Below are 15001 nucleotides of genomic sequence, written 5' to 3' on the forward strand. Positions count from 1 at the left end.
GTGGGGGTAGGTCGCACTGGGGGCAGTGTGAGGGGGTACAGGGGGAGGGATATGTGGGTGTGTGGGTCTGCATGCGGGCCGCTGCGGATTCCTCTAGGAATCTGCGCAGGCCGCCTGAGCAAGAGACCAGGCTGCATGCCTGTGCGCACCACACTTGTCCCTAGGTAGCACTCTTCCTCTTGGGGAAGGGATCAAAGTTGGATGGAAAGCAGCCAGGTCCAGCAGGCGTCCGCACCTTGTTGACCCGTGGAGCTGCAGGGAGTCGGGCCGGATGTTTCTTGGGATGATGGGACTGGACGGGACGGACTCCTGTCTGAGGCCTTCAGCTACCTCTCTCTCTGGAGCCCAGGCACTCATCTGTGCACAGTGGTGGCAGGAGCATTCCGGGTGGGTTTCACAGGTGGCTCTCCTGGAGAGAGAGCCTCTTGGCATGTCTGACGGAGCATGCGTGCTCAGTGGAACGTGGTGGTTCACCACTTAGTTGCCAGGCATCTTGGTCGTTCTACCCATGTGCATGATGGGTAGCCAGGGCCCAGACTGCCCCATTTCGCCTGGGCCCCGTCTGATTTCCTGTGCTGCGTGTGGAGGTGGAGGTTGAGCCTTGAGTATTTTGGGGGAGAGGGGGCTTGGTGGGGGGGGGAGGGCTGTGTTTTGGTTTGGTAGAGGGCTCACTGGGCTCTCAAGCTAAACTCTGGTGCTTGCCGGATATTCAGCCCAGAAAATGCATGAGACCGTCCAGGACAAATTGTGCCGCCCCTTTAGGGTCTCCAGGCAGACATAAGAAAGCCTGACGCGGGACGTCATACAGTGCCTATGTTGAGATGCGAAGCCGCGACCGCGTTGCTCTAAAGGCTACATATGCTACTCATGCCGCTGGGTGCCTGGGCAGCAGCGTGGAACACAACGCTCTCCGAATATAGCAAGTGTTTTCTGTGTTGGCTTGTTACAAATCTTCCTGGATGTGTAGGCCACCCTGGGAACGAGCATCCCTTCATAGGACAGAAAATTCACCCCACGGGTAACGATTCCCACACTCAGGGGTTTGTGAACCACTCTCACAAGAGGAATGACAATCTCGTGAGTGGGTCTGCACTCCCACGGCATTACGGGCAGAAGACCCACGTGACCATGGAACAGGAGTCACCCCCTTTCTGTCACTTGTCAACAAAAGCGGATTTTTTTTTTGTCATATGTAGATAGCATGCACCAGGGTGCGCCTCTGGTGGTGCCTAGGGAGAACGCGAGAAGAAAAGAATGCAGGAAGATCTGGACTGCGTCTTTAGGGTTGGCGCTGGGACTGTGAGTGTCAGAGGTCCTCGGTTTTAACTTTTAACTCTCATCACGTCTCAACTGTTTCCTGTCTTCATCTGTGCTTCCACAGGTCCTCAGGCAGGCACATACACGTATCCCCACGCATACCCACAAGCGTCTGCCCAGACACCTTCATTCACACCCGGGGCCAGTCATCTAGGCAACTCTCGGGGGGGGGCAGTTTTTCAGCTTTCGGGTTCCCTCTTGTTCACCTTTCTTGTCGCTTTCTGCCTGGCTTCCCAATATTTGCTGACGATGGGGTTGAGGTGTGGGCAGCAGGGTGTGGAGCCGCCTCCCGGCCCAACAGGCCTCTGGGCGGACGCGGTGCAGACCCGGGCCTAAGGGGCTGACGCTTTCTCCTTGCTGGTGGCTCTTTTTCTGTCAGGCCACTCACAGGGCTGCCAGCTGTCCACCTGGGACACTCTGCATTCCACTTTGCTCTCAACCTCATTGCTCACTCTGATTCTTTGTGTACTTTTGGAGTTTTCCTCCCCTCACTTTTTTCTTCTTCACTTTCTTTACTTTTCGTCCACTTCTGTTTGGGGAGGTGAGAAGCAGCCTGGAAGGCAGGGTCGACTGGGCGCGGGGATACCGTTAGGGAAAACAGGCTTACTTTTCCTAAGGAAATTAGGAGGACTCGAGCTGACCCCTGTGAGGAGAAATTGGCATTTCCCTCCCCTTTCTGCCCCGTCTCCATATTGCCGTGGGTGGCCGATTACCTCTTTTCCCTGGTGTCTGATTCCTCCCCGTTTATTACCTTCCTCTTTTTGGGGGGGTTCTTCCCTGCCTTGGCCTTGTAGACTTGGGGCTCGGTGACCCTTACAGTCGGCTGATGACATCCTCAGGGCAAGGTTCAGCCTGCACCTGTGTCCTCTGTAGCTTCTGTAGGCCTATTTGTGGATCAAAGTTTCGATACCACTCAGGAAAGATCCCATCGACAAGAAGCTTCCTGATTGTTTGTCCTTTAAGCGGGACGTGACTGGTGGCTCCTTGTCCCTCGTTGTGTATGTCACCGTGCATTGAGGTCTTCCTGAACTAGATCCTCCAGGACAGCTGCAGTGGCGTGGACCTCCCTCTTTCTTGTTCCTCTGATTCTTCTTCCTCTTCCTCCTTCTTCTTCTCTACTTTTATTCTTCCCTTTCTCCTCTATTTTACCTCTTGCTCCTCCTCCTCCAACTTCCTCTCCTCCTCCTCATGCTCCTCCTTTTTGTCCTCCTCCACCTCCTCCTTCTTCTCCTTCTCGTTCTCCTTCTCCTTCTTCTTTTTCTTCTCATTTTTCTTCTTCTTCTTCATCTTTTTCTGCCTCCTCCGCCTCCTCCTCCTCCTCCTCCGCCTCCTCCTCCTCCTCCTCCTCCTCCTCCACCTCCTCCTCCTCCTCCTCCTTTTCCTCGTCCTCCTCCTCCTCCTTTTCCTCCTCCTACTCCTCCTTTTCCTCTTCCTCCTCCTCCTTTTCCTCCTCCTCCTCCTCCTTTTCCTCTTCTTTTTCTGCTTTTGCTTCTGCTTTTGCTTCCCTTTTTCCCTTCACATTCAGATCTGTTCAGGCAAGTGTTCTAGGAGACTGCTTCTTCTTTTGCTTTTTGGTGATTGGACATGTCCCTCTGCAGCACTAGGCCTAGAGGAAGCGTCACTTTTGTTCTCAAAGGAGCACTGATGAAGGTCACCAGTTTATTCTCTCTGGTCCACCGAAAAGCTGCCCACGTGTTACTTTTAAGTGAAATGTCGTGGTGAACCCACCGTTTACCCAGTGCCTCACGTCTCACCGTTATTCCCCATTGTCCTTGTGGATGCTCTAAGTGTGCCTTTCTGAGCCTTTAGGAGCTTTGGCAAGTTGTCCCCTGTCTCCTTTTTTTCCAGTCAAGCCATGTGAACACATCGATCCAGACGTGTGCAGGCAGGCTGAGATCTCTGCCACGTGTTCATTTGCCCACTGTCAGTCACACAGGCAGGCACCCACAGACCACAGACTCAGATAACACATGAACGCAGTCATAAGGGATCCCGCAACCCAAACTGAAATACACGCGCACACAGAGACACACGCACACGCAGACACAAACACACACGTTAAACACGCCCAAGTAGACACACACACACATGCAAACACACGCACGTGCGCACACACGTAAGCTCACACTAGCAAAGGGGTGTGAGCTCAAGCATTATCGGACACAGACTCATACACACCAGCACTGGCTCGAAAGTGCCCACAATCTCTTCCACGCTGGCTCTAAATGTGCAAAGCAGAACGGGAGACAGGCGAGCATTCCTGGCTCCAGTTCTGGGTCATCATGCCATTTATTGGGCAACTAGGGTCTTCTCCTGAGAATGAATGCGGGAAGTCTGTCATCAGATAGGCCCAAGCAGCAGGTATGAAACTGGATCATCCTGGGTTATGCTGCTTAAAAAGGGACCCCACTTTGGAGGAGGGGCAGAGAAAGTCCCCTGGGAGTCTTGGCTCTGTGCGATGCTATGAGTATCTGTGGCGCGGGGTGGCCTTCCCAGGCCTCCCTGAGCCGCCCTCCTGCCCCCCTCCCCCCCGCCCCCCGTGTGAAAGCCAAGACAGCCTGAGCAGAGTCAGACTTGAGTGTGTGGCTGAGTGTCTCCTGTGGGGGAGACTCCTGCCTCAGCCCTGTGGCTGCCTGTTGAGGCTTCGGCCCCGTTCTAGTGAACTCCGTGTGTGCCATGCCAAGGTGGTAAACACTACCTGCAGCTGCAGGCCTTGGGAGGACCCCCAGTCCTGGGGCAAATCCTTGTGTAAGCCAGCTGGGTGGCCAGCGCCTTGTCCTGGGGCGGCAGCCCTGTGATCCCAGTCCTCCTGTGGTTTCCCAGAGGCCATGATTATGTGTCCTTTGTCTTTTACTTTCTGCACCAGCATTCCCGCAGGCCCTCCAGCCTGCTGGTCGTTGGTCCTAGGGTCCCCTACGTTTGGCGGTCAACCTGGGACCAGGTGGCTGGTTCCTTTCTCTTCTCCGTGTCTTTCTTTTATTATTATGTTTTCTCGTTCCTCTTTGCTTTTTTCACACGAGAAAGGGCGGAGGCCCTCGGCTTGGAGGGGCAGGGTTACGGTTGTACTTGGCATTTGTGGTGCCATACTGCCATCAAGCGGAAACTGTTTCTGGAAACCGGAGGCTGTAGGGCACAAGTACTGGGGAAAGGCCAGGAGCGCAAAAGGGAGGGTGGTGTGGGACCCCAGACTGAAGCGAGACGAGAGAGGAACTCCTCGCTGGCCCTTGGCCTGGGCTCATTCCCAGGATGGCCCCCTGGCTCCACAGCTGTATGTAAGAAAGGGCAGGCGGGGCGGCCCGCCATGGCTTCCCCTGGCAGTCTCCAGGAACTGCCAGGCATGGGTCGCCCCACACTCAGCGCTCCGAAACTTTTTTATTTCCCGGCAGGATAGAGGCTTTCTGGCCCCACTGTGGCCCCAGCCAAGGGCATCGCGGAACTGCCCACAAAAGAGACCAGAGTCAACGGCCCCATTCTCTGGCTGTCGGTGGCCAGTGGCTTCCCTTATGCGTATCTCAAAATGGCTGCCGGGGCAGCTTGCACCCTGTGGGCTGACTGGTCTTCGGGATGCCTGGCTGATCTGTCTCGGGGCCTCTAGAGTAGCTGCTTCTCCAAGGGGTCCCAATGGCAGGTCCGCTTCGTTCTAGGGCTCTACGCCCCGGTCGGGGAAACCCTGGCTTAGGCAGAGTCCACCCCGGCCCACCCATCCTCACTCTTCTCGGTGCCTGGCAGAAGGCAAGTGTCCCTGTCCCTGCAGCCTGTTGTCATGGTCAGAAACACCTTCCGCTGGATGGCACTGTGGCTCCGCAAATGGCGGTCACGTCTTTTCCTTCCCCCACCTTGCCTTCGTCTTTGTCCGTCTGCTGCCAACAGAATGAAACAAACGCCAAAAACAAAAAAGCAAAGAAACAACGAAAGAAACCGGCCAGGGGGCACCCACCTCACCTACAGCAGGGCTCCCCACCTACGTGGTCACTTTGGGGAAGCCTGCAACGGTAGGAGGGTTCTCTGCCTCCCTCCTTCCCTCTGGATTCTTCTCTGGGCAGGGTTCCCAGTGAACCAGAGAACCTCAAGAAATTCCACCCATAGGGCTGTGGCTTGGTGGGGGTAGGTCGCACTGGGGGCAGTGTGAGGGGGTACAGGGGGAGGGATATGTGGGTGTGTGGGTCTGCATGCGGGCCGCTGCGGATTCCTCTAGGAATCTGCGCAGGCCGCCTGAGCAAGAGACCAGGCTGCATGCCTGTGCGCACCACACTTGTCCCTAGGTAGCACTCTTCCTCTTGGGGAAGGGATCAAAGTTGGATGGAAAGCAGCCAGGTCCAGCAGGCGTCCGCACCTTGTTGACCCGTGGAGCTGCAGGGAGTCGGGCCGGATGTTTCTTGGGATGATGGGACTGGACGGGACGGACTCCTGTCTGAGGCCTTCAGCTACCTCTCTCTCTGGAGCCCAGGCACTCATCTGTGCACAGTGGTGGCAGGAGCATTCCGGGTGGGTTTCACAGGTGGCTCTCCTGGAGAGAGAGCCTCTTGGCATGTCTGACGGAGCATGCGTGCTCAGTGGAACGTGGTGGTTCACCACTTAGTTGCCAGGCATCTTGGTCGTTCTACCCATGTGCATGATGGGTAGCCAGGGCCCAGACTGCCCCATTTCGCCTGGGCCCCGTCTGATTTCCTGTGCTGCGTGTGGAGGTGGAGGTTGAGCCTTGAGTATTTTGGGGGAGAGGGGGCTTGGTGGGGGGGGGGGGCTGTGTTTTGGTTTGGTAGAGGGCTCACTGGGCTCTCAAGCTAAACTCTGGTGCTTGCCGGATATTCAGCCCAGAAAATGCATGAGACCGTCCAGGACAAATTGTGCCGCCCCTTTAGGGTCTCCAGGCAGACATAAGAAAGCCTGACGCGGGACGTCATACAGTGCCTATGTTGAGATGCGAAGCCGCGACCGCGTTGCTCTAAAGGCTACATATGCTACTCATGCCGCTGGGTGCCTGGGCAGCAGCGTGGAACACAACGCTCTCCGAATATAGCAAGTGTTTTCTGTGTTGGCTTGTTACAAATCTTCCTGGATGTGTAGGCCACCCTGGGAACGAGCATCCCTTCATAGGACAGAAAATTCACCCCACGGGTAACGATTCCCACACTCAGGGGTTTGTGAACCACTCTCACAAGAGGAATGACAATCTCGTGAGTGGGTCTGCACTCCCACGGCATTACGGGCAGAAGACCCACGTGACCATGGAACAGGAGTCACCCCCTTTCTGTCACTTGTCAACAAAAGCGGATTTTTTTTTTGTCATATGTAGGTAGCATGCACCAGGGTGCGCCTCTGGTGGTGCCTAGGGAGAACGCGAGAAGAAAAGAATGCAGGAAGATCTGGACTGCGTCTTTAGGGTTGGCGCTGGGACTGTGAGTGTCAGAGGTCCTCGGTTTTAACTTTTAACTCTCATCACGTCTCAACTGTTTCCTGTCTTCATCTGTGCTTCCACAGGTCCTCAGGCAGGCACATACACGTATCCCCACGCATACCCACAAGCGTCTGCCCAGACACCTTCATTCACACCCGGGGCCAGTCATCTAGGCAACTCTCGGGGGGGGGCAGTTTTTCAGCTTTCGGGTTCCCTCTTGTTCACCTTTCTTGTCGCTTTCTGCCTGGCTTCCCAATATTTGCTGACGATGGGGTTGAGGTGTGGGCAGCAGGGTGCGGAGCCGCCTCCCGGCCCAACAGGCCTCTGGGCGGACGCGGTGCAGACCCGGGCCTAAGGGGCTGACGCTTTCTCCTTGCTGGTGGCTCTTTTTCTGTCAGGCCACTCACAGGGCTGCCAGCTGTCCACCTGGGACACTCTGCATTCCACTTTGCTCTCAACCTCATTGCTCACTCTGATTCTTTGTGTACTTTTGGAGTTTTCCTCCCCTCACTTTTTTCTTCTTCACTTTCTTTACTTTTCGTCCACTTCTGTTTGGGGAGGTGAGAAGCAGCCTGGAAGGCAGGGTCGACTGGGCGCGGGGATACCGTTAGGGAAAACAGGCTTACTTTTCCTAAGGAAATTAGGAGGACTCGAGCTGACCCCTGTGAGGAGAAATTGGCATTTCCCTCCCCTTTCTGCCCCGTCTCCATATTGCCGTGGGTGGCCGATTACCTCTTTTCCCTGGTGTCTGATTCCTCCCCGTTTATTACCTTCCTCTTTTTGGGGGGGTTCTTCCCTGCCTTGGCCTTGTAGACTTGGGGCTCGGTGACCCTTACAGTCGGCTGATGACATCCTCAGGGCAAGGTTCAGCCTGCACCTGTGTCCTCTGTAGCTTCTGTAGGCCTATTTGTGGATCAAAGTTTCGATACCACTCAGGAAAGATCCCATCGACAAGAAGCTTCCTGATTGTTTGTCCTTTAAGCGGGACGTGACTGGTGGCTCCTTGTCCCTCGTTGTGTATGTCACCGTGCATTGAGGTCTTCCTGAACTAGATCCTCCAGGACAGCTGCAGTGGCGTGGACCTCCCTCTTTCTTGTTCCTCTGATTCTTCTTCCTCTTCCTCCTTCTTCTCTACTTTTATTCTTCCCTTTCTCCTCTATTTTACCACTTGCTCCTCCTCCTCCAACTTCCTCTCCTCCTCCTCATGCTCCTCCTTTTTGTCCTCCTCCACCTCCTCCTTCTTCTCCTTCTCGTTCTCCTTCTCCTTCTTCTTTTTCTTCTCATTTTTCTTCTTCTTCTTCATCTTTTTCTGCCTCCTCCGCCTCCTCCTCCTCCTCCTCCGCCTCCTCCTCCTCCTCCTCCTCCGCCTCCTCCTCCTCCTCCTCCTCCTCCACCTCCTCCTCCTCCTCCTCCTTTTCCTCGTCCTCCTCCTCCTCCTTTTCCTCCTCCTACTCCTCCTTTTCCTCTTCCTCCTCCTCCTTTTCCTCCTCCTCCTCCTCCTTTTCCTCTTCTTTTTCTGCTTTTGCTTCTGCTTTTGCTTCCCTTTTTCCCTTCACATTCAGATCTGTTCAGGCAAGTGTTCTAGGAGACTGCTTCTTCTTTTGCTTTTTGGTGATTGGACATGTCCCTCTGCAGCACTAGGCCTAGAGGAAGCGTCACTTTTGTTCTCAAAGGAGCACTGATGAAGGTCACCAGTTTATTCTCTCTGGTCCACCGAAAAGCTGCCCACGTGTTACTTTTAAGTGAAATGTCGTGGTGAACCCACCGTTTACCCAGTGCCTCACGTCTCACCGTTATTCCCCATTGTCCTTGTGGATGCTCTAAGTGTGCCTTTCTGAGCCTTTAGGAGCTTTGGCAAGTTGTCCCCTGTCTCCTTTATTTCCAGTCAAGCCATGTGAACACATCGATCCAGACGTGTGCAGGCAGGCTGAGATCTCTGCCACGTGTTCATTTGCCCACTGTCAGTCACACAGGCAGGCACCCACAGACCACAGACTCAGATAACACATGAACGCAGTCATAAGGGATCCCGCAACCCAAACTGAAATACACGCGCACACAGAGACACACGCACACGCAGACACAAACACACACGTTAAACACGCCCAAGTAGACACACACACACATGCAAACACACGCACGTGCGCACACACGTAAGCTCACACTAGCAAAGGGGTGTGAGCTCAAGCATTATCGGACACAGACTCATACACACCAGCACTGGCTCGAAAGTGCCCACAATCTCTTCCACGCTGGCTCTAAATGTGCAAAGCAGAACGGGAGACAGGCGAGCATTCCTGGCTCCAGTTCTGGGTCATCATGCCATTTATTGGGCAACTAGGGTCTTCTCCTGAGAATGAATGCGGGAAGTCTGTCATCAGATAGGCCCAAGCAGCAGGTATGAAACTGGATCATCCTGGGTTATGCTGCTTAAAAAGGGACCCCACTTTGGAGGAGGGGCAGAGAAAGTCCCCTGGGAGTCTTGGCTCTGTGCGATGCTATGAGTATCTGTGGCGCGGGGTGGCCTTCCCAGGCCTCCCTGAGCTGCCCTCCTGCCCCCCTCCCCCCCGCCCCCCGTGTGAAAGCCAAGACAGCCTGAGCAGAGTCAGACTTGAGTGTGTGGCTGAGTGTCTCCTGTGGGGGAGACTCCTGCCTCAGCCCTGTGGCTGCCTGTTGAGGCTTCGGCCCCGTTCTAGTGAACTCCGTGTGTGCCATGCCAAGGTGGTAAACACTACCTGCAGCTGCAGGCCTTGGGAGGACCCCCAGTCCTGGGGCAAATCCTTGTGTAAGCCAGCTGGGTGGCCAGCGCCTTGTCCTGGGGCGGCAGCCCTGTGATCCCAGTCCTCCTGTGGTTTCCCAGAGGCCATGATTATGTGTCCTTTGTCTTTTACTTTCTGCACCAGCATTCCCGCAGGCCCTCCAGCCTGCTGGTCGTTGGTCCTAGGGTCCCCTACGTTTGGCGGTCAACCTGGGACCAGGTGGCTGGTTCCTTTCTCTTCTCCGTGTCTTTCTTTTATTATTATGTTTTCTCGTTCCTCTTTGCTTTTTTCACACGAGAAAGGGCGGAGGCCCTCGGCTTGGAGGGGCAGGGTTACGGTTGTACTTGGCATTTGTGGTGCCATACTGCCATCAAGCGGAAACTGTTTCTGGAAACCGGAGGCTGTAGGGCACAAGTACTGGGGAAAGGCCAGGAGCGCAAAAGGGAGGGTGGTGTGGGACCCCAGACTGAAGCGAGACGAGAGAGGAACTCCTCGCTGGCCCTTGGCCTGGGCTCATTCCCAGGATGGCCCCCTGGCTCCACAGCTGTATGTAAGAAAGGGCAGGCGGGGCGGCCCGCCATGGCTTCCCCTGGCAGTCTCCAGGAACTGCCAGGCATGGGTCGCCCCACACTCAGCGCTCCGAAACTTTTTTATTTCCCGGCAGGATAGAGGCTTTCTGGCCCCACTGTGGCCCCAGCCAAGGGCATCGCGGAACTGCCCACAAAAGAGACCAGAGTCAACGGCCCCATTCTCTGGCTGTCGGTGGCCAGTGGCTTCCCTTATGCGTATCTCAAAATGGCTGCCGGGGCAGCTTGCACCCTGTGGGCTGACTGGTCTTCGGGATGCCTGGCTGATCTGTCTCGGGGCCTCTAGAGTAGCTGCTTCTCCAAGGGGTCCCAATGGCAGGTCCGCTTCGTTCTAGGGCTCTACGCCCCGGTCGGGGAAACCCTGGCTTAGGCAGAGTCCACCCCGGCCCGCCCATCCTCACTCTTCTCGGTGCCTGGCAGAAGGCAAGTGTCCCTGTCCCTGCAGCCTGTTGTCATGGTCAGAAACACCTTCCGCTGGATGGCACTGTGGCTCCGCAAATGGCGGTCACGTCTTTTCCTTCCCCCACCTTGCCTTCGTCTTTGTCCGTCTGCTGCCAACAGAATGAAACAAACGCCAAAAACAAAAAAGCAAAGAAACAACGAAAGAAACCGGCCAGGGGGCACCCACCTCACCTACAGCAGGGCTCCCCACCTACGTGGTCACTTTGGGGAAGCCTGCAACGGTAGGAGGGTTCTCTGCCTCCCTCCTTCCCTCTGGATTCTTCTCTGGGCAGGGTTCCCAGTGAACCAGAGAACCTCAAGAAATTCCACCCATAGGGCTGTGGCTTGGTGGGGGTAGGTCGCACTGGGGGCAGTGTGAGGGGGTACAGGGGGAGGGATATGTGGGTGTGTGGGTCTGCATGCGGGCCGCTGCGGATTCCTCTAGGAATCTGCGCAGGCCGCCTGAGCAAGAGACCAGGCTGCATGCCTGTGCGCACCACACTTGTCCCTAGGTAGCACTCTTCCTCTTGGGGAAGGGATCAAAGTTGGATGGAAAGCAGCCAGGTCCAGCAGGCGTCCGCACCTTGTTGACCCGTGGAGCTGCAGGGAGTCGGGCCGGATGTTTCTTGGGATGATGGGACTGGACGGGACGGACTCCTGTCTGAGGCCTTCAGCTACCTCTCTCTCTGGAGCCCAGGCACTCATCTGTGCACAGTGGTGGCAGGAGCATTCCGGGTGGGTTTCACAGGTGGCTCTCCTGGAGAGAGAGCCTCTTGGCATGTCTGACGGAGCATGCGTGCTCAGTGGAACGTGGTGGTTCACCACTTAGTTGCCAGGCATCTTGGTCGTTCTACCCATGTGCATGATGGGTAGCCAGGGCCCAGACTGCCCCATTTCGCCTGGGCCCCGTCTGATTTCCTGTGCTGCGTGTGGAGGTGGAGGTTGAGCCTTGAGTATTTTGGGGGAGAGGGGGCTTGGTGGGGGGGGGGGCTGTGTTTTGGTTTGGTAGAGGGCTCACTGGGCTCTCAAGCTAAACTCTGGTGCTTGCCGGATATTCAGCCCAGAAAATGCATGAGACCGTCCAGGACAAATTGTGCCGCCCCTTTAGGGTCTCCAGGCAGACATAAGAAAGCCTGACGCGGGACGTCATACAGTGCCTATGTTGGGATGCGAAGCCGCGACCGCGTTGCTCTAAAGGCTACATATGCTACTCATGCCGCTGGGTGCCTGGGCAGCAGCGTGGAACACAACGCTCTCCGAATATAGCAAGTGTTTTCTGTGTTGGCTTGTTACAAATCTTCCTGGATGTGTAGGCCACCCTGGGAACGAGCATCCCTTCATAGGACAGAAAATTCACCCCACGGGTAACGATTCCCACACTCAGGGGTGTGTGAACCACTCTCACAAGAGGAATGACAATCTCGTGAGTGGGTCTGCACTCCCACGGCATTACGGGCAGAAGACCCACGTGACCATGGAACAGGAGTCACCCCCTTTCTGTCACTTGTCAACAAAAGCGGATTTTTTTTTTGTCATATGTAGGTAGCATGCACCAGGGTGCGCCTCTGGCGGTGCCTAGGGAGAACGCGAGAAGAAAAGAATGCAGGAAGATCTGGACTGCGTCTTTAGGGTTGGCGCTGGGACTGTGAGTGTCAGAGGTCCTCGGTTTTAACTTTTAACTCTCATCACGTCTCAACTGTTTCCTGTCTTCATCTGTGCTTCCACAGGTCCTCAGGCAGGCACATACACGTATCCCCACGCATACCCACAAGCGTCTGCCCAGACACCTTCATTCACACCCGGGGCCAGTCATCTAGGCAACTCTCGGGGGGGGGCAGTTTTTCAGCTTTCGGGTTCCCTCTTGTTCACCTTTCTTGTCGCTTTCTGCCTGGCTTCCCAATATTTGCTGACGATGGGGTTGAGGTGTGGGCAGCAGGGTGCGGAGCCGCCTCCCGGCCCAACAGGCCTCTGGGCGGACGCGGTGCAGACCCGGGCCTAAGGGGCTGACGCTTTCTCCTTGCTGGTGGCTCTTTTTCTGTCAGGCCACTCACAGGGCTGCCAGCTGTCCACCTGGGACACTCTGCATTCCACTTTGCTCTCAACCTCATTGCTCACTCTGATTCTTTGTGTACTTTTGGAGTTTTCCTCCCCTCACTTTTTTCTTCTTCACTTTCTTTACTTTTCGTCCACTTCTGTTTGGGGAGGTGAGAAGCAGCCTGGAAGGCAGGGTCGACTGGGCGCGGGGATACCGTTAGGGAAAACAGGCTTACTTTTCCTAAGGAAATTAGGAGGACTCGAGCTGACCCCTGTGAGGAGAAATTGGCATTTCCCTCCCCTTTCTGCCCCGTCTCCATATTGCCGTGGGTGGCCGATTACCTCTTTTCCCTGGTGTCTGATTCCTCCCCGTTTATTACCTTCCTCTTTTTGGGGGGGTTCTTCCCTGCCTTGGCCTTGTAGACTTGGGGCTCGGTGACCCTTACAGTCGGCTGATGACATCCTCAGGGCAAGGTTCAGCCTGCACCTATGTCCTCTGTAGCTTCTGTAGGCCTATTTGTGGATCAAAGTTTCGATACCACTCAGGAAAGATCCCATCGACAAGAAGCTTCCTGATTGTTTGTCCTTTAAGCGGGACGTGACTGGTGGCTCCTTGTCCCTCGTTGTGTATGTCACCGTGCATTGAGGTCTTCCTGAACTAGATCCTCCAGGACAGCTGCAGTGGCGTGGACCTCCCTCTTTCTTGTTCCTCTGATTCTTCTTCCTCTTCCTCCTTCTTCTCTACTTTTATTCTTCCCTTTCTCCTCTATTTTACCACTTGCTCCTCCTCCTCCAACTTCCTCTCCTCCTCCTCATGCTCCTCCTTTTTGTCCTCCTCCACCTCCTCCTTCTTCTCCTTCTCGTTCTCCTTCTCCTTCTTCTTTTTCTTCTCATTTTTCTTCTTCTTCTTCATCTTTTTCTGCCTCCTCCGCCTCCTCCTCCTCCTCCTCCGCCTCCTCCTCCTCCTCCTCCACCTCCTCCTCCTCCTCCTCCTTTTCCTCGTCCTCCTCCTCCTCCTTTTCCTCCTCCTACTCCTCCTTTTCCTCTTCCTCCTCCTCCTTTTCCTCCTCCTCCTCCTCCTTTTCCTCCTCCTCCTCCTCCTTTTCCTCTTCTTTTTCTGCTTTTGCTTCTGCTTTTGCTTCCCTTTTTCCCTTCACATTCAGATCTGTTCAGGCAAGTGTTCTAGGAGACTGCTTCTTCTTTTGCTTTTTGGTGATTGGACATGTCCCTCTGCAGCACTAGGCCTAGAGGAAGCGTCACTTTTGTTCTCAAAGGAGCACTGATGAAGGTCACCAGTTTATTCTCTCTGGTCCACCGAAAAGCTGCCCACGTGTTACTTTTAAGTGAAATGTCGTGGTGAACCCACCGTTTACCCAGTGCCTCACGTCTCACCGTTATTCCCCATTGTCCCTGTGGATGCTCTAAGTGTGCCTTTCTGAGCCTTTAGGAGCTTTGGCAAGTTGTCCCCTGTCTCCTTTATTTCCAGTCAAGCCATGTGAACACATCGATCCAGACGTGTGCAGGCAGGCTGAGATCTCTGCCACGTGTTCATTTGCCCACTGTCAGTCACACAGGCAGGCACCCACAGACCACAGACTCAGATAACACATGAACGCAGTCATAAGGGATCCCGCAACCCAAACTGAAATACACGCGCACACAGAGACACACGCACACGCAGACACAAACACACACGTTAAACACGCCCAAGTAGACACACACACACATGCAAACACACGCACGTGCGCACACACGTAAGCTCACACTAGCAAAGGGGTGTGAGCTCAAGCATTATCGGACACAGACTCATACACACCAGCACTGGCTCGAAAGTGCCCACAATCTCTTCCACGCTGGCTCTAAATGTGCAAAGCAGAACGGGAGACAGGCGAGCATTCCTGGCTCCAGTTCTGGGTCATCATGCCATTTATTGGGCAACTAGGGTCTTCTCCTGAGAATGAATGCGGGAAGTCTGTCATCAGATAGGCCCAAGCAGCAGGTATGAAACTGGATCATCCTGGGTTATGCTGCTTAAAAAGGGACCCCACTTTGAAGGAGGGGCAGAGAAAGTCCCCTGGGAGTCTTGGCTCTGTGCGATGCTATGAGTATCTGTGGCGCGGGGTGGCCTTCCCAGGCCTCCCTGAGCCGCCCTCCTGCCCCCCTCCCCCCCGCCCCCCGTGTGAAAGCCAAGACAGCCTGAGCAGAGTCAGACTTGAGTGTGTGGCTGAGTGTCTCCTGTGGGGGAGACTCCTGCCTCAGCCCTGTGGCTGCCTGTTGAGGCTTCGGCCCCGTTCTAGTGAACTCCGTGTGTGCCATGCCAAGGTGGTAAACACTACCTGCAGCTGCAGGCCTTGGGAGGACCCCCAGTCCTGGGGCAAATCCTTGTGTAAGCCAGCTGGGTGGCCAGCGCCTTGTCCTGGGGCGGCAGCCCTGTGATCCCAGTCCTCCTGTGGTTTCCCAGAGGCCAT

General features: G+C 55.3%; 1 long non-coding RNA gene across 1 annotated transcript in view; it reads left to right on the forward strand.

Annotated features, from left to right (window-relative positions):
• LOC100171857 (uncharacterized) overlaps positions 1-15001 on the forward strand; it is a 239446-nt gene that overhangs the window by 64043 nt on the left and 160402 nt on the right.

Source organism: Pongo abelii, chromosome X (assembly GCF_028885655.2).
Source record: "Pongo abelii isolate AG06213 chromosome X, NHGRI_mPonAbe1-v2.0_pri, whole genome shotgun sequence".
Classification (NCBI taxonomy): Eukaryota; Metazoa; Chordata; class Mammalia; order Primates; family Hominidae; genus Pongo; species Pongo abelii.